This window comes from Dasypus novemcinctus, chromosome 8 (assembly GCF_030445035.2).
Source record: "Dasypus novemcinctus isolate mDasNov1 chromosome 8, mDasNov1.1.hap2, whole genome shotgun sequence".
Lineage (NCBI taxonomy): Eukaryota > Metazoa > Chordata > Mammalia > Cingulata > Dasypodidae > Dasypus > Dasypus novemcinctus.
This window is the reverse complement of record NC_080680.1, coordinates 114,662,376-114,669,349: the sequence shown is the minus strand read 5'-3', so window position 1 is coordinate 114,669,349 and position 6,974 is coordinate 114,662,376. Positions and strand designations below refer to the sequence as shown.

Sequence of the window (6,974 nt, the reverse complement as noted above, 5' to 3'; positions counted from 1 at the left end):
GGGCTGAGGAGGGAAGCGGACTTGGCCCAGTGGTTAGGGCGTCCGTCTACCACATGGGAGGTCAGCAGTTCAAACCTCAGGCCTCCTTGACCAGTGTGGAGCTGGCCCATGTGCAGTGCTGATGTGCGCAAGGAGTGCCCAGTGGAAAGAAAGTGCAGCCTGCCCAGGAATGGTGCCACACACACAGAAAGCTGACACAACAAGATGATGCAACAAAAAGAAACACAGATTCCCGTGCCGCTGACAACAACAGAAGCAGACAAATAACACCCAGCAAAATAGACACAGAGAACAGATAACTGGGGCGGGGGGAGCGGACGGGGAAGGGGAGAAAAATAAATAAAAATAAAATCTTAAAAAAAAAAAAGAAGTGGGCTGAGATGTCGGCTGACCAACCATCCCACACTGCCACTGTCTGAGGGGGCCTCACTGGCCGTGAGACTTTCAGTGCTAAACTGGGGAAAGTCTCAAGCATAATGGGGCAGTTGACCTTCCTAGTGACAGAACAGGCAAACACGGAATGAATAGGGTTCATAGAACATTAGGAAAACAGGTAGATGGTCAGGACAATTGTACTTCCTGATAGTGTGTGATGTGTTTGTGCTTGGGCAAGTTTTCCTATGTACCTATGTTATCTCATTCCTTGTTCACAACACTGGGAGCAGTATTACCATCACCATTTTATGAATTCACCTGAGCAAACTCAGAGAGAGTAAATGACTTTCCCCAGGACACACAGCTAGTGAGTAGCCGGCTTGGGTCTCCGAGCCAGGCTGTCTTAACCCAGGCTGTGCTTCCTTTACTATGCTGTGGACCACTCTTGTATCTAAAAAACAGATCTGATCCCCTCACTCTCTTGAAAGAAAAACTCTCTAAAGTCTCTCGCACTGGTGTATGAATGAAGTCCCTAATCTGGAGTGCCATCACCCTGGCACTTGCTAAAATTCAGTTCCACATCCTGCTACTTTCTTGCTGAGTCCTAAGCTGTAGCCACACCCACTCTGCATTCACCTACTTTGCTTCCAGACTCTGCCATACTTTTTTATGCCACTTTTCTTGGGCTCATGCCATCCCCTCAGTCTGCAATGCACTCTTCTCCCCTATGCTCTGTCTGGAAATATCTACTACATTTTTTAACTCTTTCCAAAGTTTCCTTTGATTCTCCAGCCAATCATGCTCTTGCCGTCGCTTTGGTCCCCTTGCATTGTGTACACGCAACTGACATTCAGCACCCATCACATCACGTGGTATCTTGGCATGAGTAATGCATTTGTCTCTTCTACTGGACTGTGAGTTCCTTGAGAAAAGGAGTGACATTATTTTGATGTCCTTGGTTTAGCATGTAATAAGCATTCAAAAATGTTGGTTGATTGTATTAATGTAGAACGCTCACAGTCAAGCGGAGCAATCACGTCTTTGAGAATCCATTGCACAATTCTGTTCCGTGTGGCTAGACCTGTCCTGAGGAAACACATTCTTTGATAAAGGGTCAGCAGGAATGTCTTTCTTCTTTTGTAAGTAATACCACCAGAGGTGATTTTAGATTTTTGTTGCTATAGAAACCTCCAAATGTGCATTAACTTCAATGCAAAGGCATCTTATTCCTTAAAAATTTCATGTTTGAATGATTTCAATACAGATCCCAGCTGGGTGATTAAATGTGCTTCACATGCAGGAGGTGGTACATGTAGTGGTTAAACGTGGAGGCTTGTGATTCAGATTGTGAGGGTTCAACTCCAGGCCCCATCTAATACCTATGTGACCTTGAACAGGCATGATGAAGAAACTGAGCCATAGAGATATTATATATCTTTTCCAGGGAGTCACAGATTCACAACCCATAACTTTTTATGGTAATTAATATTCACTTTAGAAACTTGTTCAGGGTCACACTATTAGTAAATGGAGTCAGAATTTGAACCAGGAATCAGAAAGTAACTTCTCTTTCTTTTCCTTTCTCTTCTTTTCCTTAACTATCTTTTCTGTTCCTTTTCCTTGTCTCTTATCACTCTTTTAGGAGAGAAAAGTTCATTTTAACCCTTGCTGAAATGGATTTTAATTGCATTACCATCTGAACAAATAAACACTATATTTTTATTTAAGTACTACTGTAGCACCACCATAGCAGCAGGCAATAGCTTGTGATATCACTATCCTTTACAAATATTTTAATCCATCTTAAATGCAAATGTGTTGTTTATTTTAATAGCCACCATTTTACCTACATGGTTTCAAGCCACAAGATAATTTTTCAAGGTACATTTATTTATTTATAATTTATTTCTCTCCCATTCCTCATCCCTCTCCCCCCCCTCAGTTGTCTGCTCTCTGTGTGCATTCACTGTGTGTTCTTCTGTGTCTGCTTGTATCAGCGGCACCCAGAATCTGTGTCTCTTTTTGTTGCATCATCTTGCCGTGTCAGCTCTCCGTGTGTGCAGTGCCATTCCTGGGCAAGCTGCACTTTTTTCACGTGGGGCACTTCTCCTTTGGGGTGTACTCCTTGCATGTGTGGCTCCCTTATGTGGGGGAAACTCCTTGTGGCATGGCACTCCTTGTGTGCATTAGCACTGCGCGTGGGCCAGCTCGTCACATGGGTCAGGAGGCCCTGAGTTTGAACCTTGGACCTCTTATGTGGTAGGCAGATGCCCTATTCATTGGGTCAAATCCACTTCCCAACTAGTCACATTTTAATGATGAGGAAACAGAGGTTCAGAGGAGTGCACTGACTTGCCCCAAATCCCTTGTGTGTAAAATGTTGGCTCTGCCATTAGAATTCAGGTTGGTCTGACTCTAAAATCCTCCCTTCCCTCCTCAACCTAGGGAACAATGAGGACGTCTGGGTGAACTGGAACTAGTCTTAGGTTGTAAGTGATGTGAGGGCATGTGCTATTGGAAATGCTAGGGAGTTAGGAAAAAACTGTTCTGAGTAGTGCAGAAAGTCTGTTATCTACTCGCTGCTGGTTTTTACTTTAATAAAACTTTTACTGAAAGTAGTGATTTTACAAGAGGAGGGTTTGGTGCCAGCTTATGGAATTGCCTAAGCTGGGAGCTCAAGCTCTAGTGTGTGTGACTCTGTTTCAGGGTAATTTGGATCCCTCGAGCAATCAGTGCCTATGACACAAAGAATGTAGAGCAACAAGGTTTGGATAGAATTTTCTTATTTGGTACTTCTGAGCTCTACCCTGATCGATGAACCCAGCATTGCTTTTAGTTAAGGTAAAATAAACCGTATTTCATAGACAGGGTAACAGGAATATGGACTAGTGAAGTAAACACAGCTGAAGGCTCCCAGTCCCCATATCCGGCATCTGAAGCACTGTTTTGCAAGTTTCCTGCCTCTGGTCCCCCAGGATTCCATAAGCAGCATTGGCTTCTCTGCCTCACTGCCGGGACCAACAGGCCTGGGACAAAAGAAGAAGCTAAAAGAAGACTCATCCTAAGAAATTAGAGTACCCAGCCTTACACAGAGGAGAACTGAACACACACTCCATGGAGGAAGAGTAAGCAACTGGGATCCAGGTTGCAATCAGAGCACCCAGAGACAATGAATGAGGATAGCGGCGAACCATGGGTATAGAGAAGTATGCACAGTCCACTTTCTGCTTCTCTCATCTTGAAACAAAATACTTCAGTGTGACTTCTCTTCCCATCACCTTGTACTCTGACCTGGAGAATAACTTCAAGTTCTAATGAGTCTGATGTCAGAATATTGGGGTTGCTGTTTTGAACATGGCCCACCCATCAGCAGTAAGCCTTACGTGGGCCCCATGACTCACAGAGAGATTCTTAGCTTTGCATCCAGCTTTGCATCCTCTTTGGCTACTGTGTGGGAGCATGATTTAATGGAAAGAGTTCAAGTACAGCAGTCATTAGGTCTAGGTTTGAATGTTAGAACTACTTAAGGTTTATTTGCTCTGTTTTCTCAATATATTCATATCTGAAACACGTACATAAAATACCTATCCCACGGTGCAGAAGAAATGTTAAATTAGGGATAAGAAGAGAATCTATGCCATAGATAGCTCTTAAGAGGATTGTATACATTAACCATGAAAACTCTGTCTGGCATGCTCTAAGCACTCAATAACTACTAACTCTTCTTATTGTTATTGTTGTGGTTATCATTATTAAAAGAGGTCAGGTATACAAAATATCTGACATATTGTGAATGTGGGCTGCCGATTTGATCACTACCAATATGTTGTGAATTCAACAGAATACATACTCTTTAACAGTGCCCATATAAGTTCTTTTTTACAAGCGTACCTCATTTCTCATTGAGTTTTGCCTTATTGCATTTTGCAGATAGTGTGTGTTTTTTTGTTTGTTTGTTATTTTTACAAATTGATCCCCGCTTGTGGTAACTTTGTGTCAAGCAAGTTCATTGGTCCATTTTTCCAACAACATGTGTTCATTTAGTGTCTCTGTGTCACATTTTGGTATTTCTTACAATATTTCAAACTTTTTCATATTATTATATCTGTTGTGGTGGTCTGTGTTTAGTGATCTTTGATGTTACTATTGTAATTATTTTGGGGCACTACAACCTCACCCATCTGAGACAGCAAACTTAATCCTTAAATGTGTGTGTTCTGACTGCTCTACCAACTGGCTGTTCCCTGTCTCTCTCCCTCTCCTCAGGCTTCCCTATCCCCTGAGACACAACACTATTGAAATTAGGCCAATTTGTAACCCAGCAATGCCTCTAAGTGTTCAAGTGAAAGGAAGAGTCGCACATCTCACACTTTAAAGCAAAAGGTAGACTTGATTAAACTTAGTGAGGAAGGCATGTTGAAAGCCAATAGATTGAAATCTTGTCCTCTTGTATCAAGCAGTTAGCTGGGTTGTGAGTGCAAAGGAAAAGTTCTTTAAGGAAATTAAAAGTTCTACTACATGGAACACATGAATGACAAGAAAGCAAAACAATTACTGCAATCTGGAGAAGGTTCTGGTGGTCTGGACAGGAGATCAAACTAGCCAAAACATTCCCTTAAGACAAAACCTAACCCAGAGCAAGGTCCTAACTCTCTTCAATTCTTTGAAGGCTAAGATTGGTGAGGAAATGGTTGAAGAAAAGTTGGAAGCTAGCAGAGTTTGTTTCATGAGATTTAAAGAGAGAAGTCACCTTTACAACTTCACAAAAGTACAAGGTGAAGCAGAAAGTGCTGATGCAGAAGCTATAGTAAGTTATCCAGAAGACTTGGCTAAGATAGTTAATGAAAGTGCCACACTAAACAATAGATTTTCAATGTAGATGAAGCAACTTTCTATTAGAAGAAGATGCGATCTAGGACTTAGATAGTTAGAGAGGAGAAGTCAATACCTGACTTTAAAGCCTCAAAGGCCAGGTTGACTCTCTTGTTAGGGTCCAGTGCAGTTGGTGACTCTAAGTTGAAGCCAATGCTAGAAACAAAAATCCTAGGGCTCTTAGGAATTATGTTGAATCTACTCTGCCTGTGCTCTATAAATGGATCAAGAAAGCCTGGATGACAGCACATCTGTTTACAACATAGTTTATTGAATATTTTAAGCCCACTTCTCAGACAAAAAGATTCCTTTCAAAATATTACTGCTCATTGACAATTCATCTGGTCATTAAGAGCTCTGAGGGAGATGTAGAATGAGATGAATGTTGTTTTCGTGCACGCTAACACAACTTCCATTCTGCTGGCTTGGATCAAGGAGTCATTTCAACTTTCAAGTCTTATTTTCAGAAAAAACATTTCATAAGACTATAGCTGCCATAGATTGCAATTCCTCTGATGGATCTGGGCAAAGCAAGTTGAAAACATTCTGGAAAGGTTATGCCATTCTAGATGCCATTAAGCATATTTGTGATTGAGGGGAGGAGGTCAAAATATCAACACTAACTAAAGTTTGGAAGAAGTTGATTCTAACCCTCATGGATGACTTTGAGGGGTTCAAGACTTCAGTGGAGGAAGTAAGTACAGGTATGGTAGAAATAACAAGAGAACTGGAATTAGAAGTCAAGTCTGAAGATGTGACCAAAGTAGTGCCTTCTTGTGATAAAACTTTAATGGATGAGAATTTCCTTCTGATGGATGAGCAGAGAAAGCGGTTTCTTGAGCTGGAAACTACTCCTGGTGAAGATGCTGTGAACATTGTTGAAATGACAACAAAGGATTTAGAATATTACATAACTCAATTGATAAAGCATTGGCAGGATTTGAGAGGATTGACTTCAATTTTGAAAGGAGTTCTACTGTGCTACCAAACAGCATTGCATGTTTCACAGAAATCTTTCATAAAAGGAAAGGTGAATAGATAAGGCAAACTTCACTGTTGTCTTATTTTAAGAAATTGCCACAGCCACTCCAGTCTTCAGCAACCGCCGTCCTTACCAGTCAGCAGCCATTAACATCGAGGCAATACCCTCCACCAGAAGTAAGATTATGACATGTTGAAGGCTCTGATGATGATTAACATTTTTTTAAAGTAATAAAGTATTCTAAATTAAGGTATACACATTGTTTTTTAGATATAATGCTATTGCACACTTAATAGGCTATAGTACAGTGCAGACATAACTTTTATATGCACTGGAAACAACAAAAAAATTTGTTGATGTGCTATATTGCAATATTAGGTTTATGGCAGTGGTTCTGGACCTGAACCTACAATATGTCTGAGGTAGGCATGTATATAGGAATTTATGAATACAAGAGGAAGCTTGTTGCAGAAGACAGAAGTCATCCTTCTTAGTGATGGGTAATAATGTGCAGACTTCCCCATAGGGTGGTCTGGAGCTAACTCGCAATCCCTCCTCTTTATAATGGTGATGACTGTCCTACTCAGGTGTGGCTTTGATGTTGTCTATTCTAGTTATGGCCTAAATCATTGTTCCCCAAACTTTAATGAGCTCACCAATCACTAGGGAATTTTACCAAAATGCGAATTCAGATTCCTGGGTCTGGAGTGGAGCCTGAGGTTCTCCATTTCTAACAAGCTCCCAG

General features: G+C 41.3%; 1 pseudogene; it reads left to right on the top strand.

The window, feature by feature from the left end:
- Positions 1-3,567: 3,567 nt before the first annotated feature.
- On the top strand, positions 3,568-6,417 carry LOC139439389 (tigger transposable element-derived protein 1-like; annotated as a pseudogene).
- The last annotated feature ends 557 nt before the right edge of the window (positions 6,418-6,974 follow it).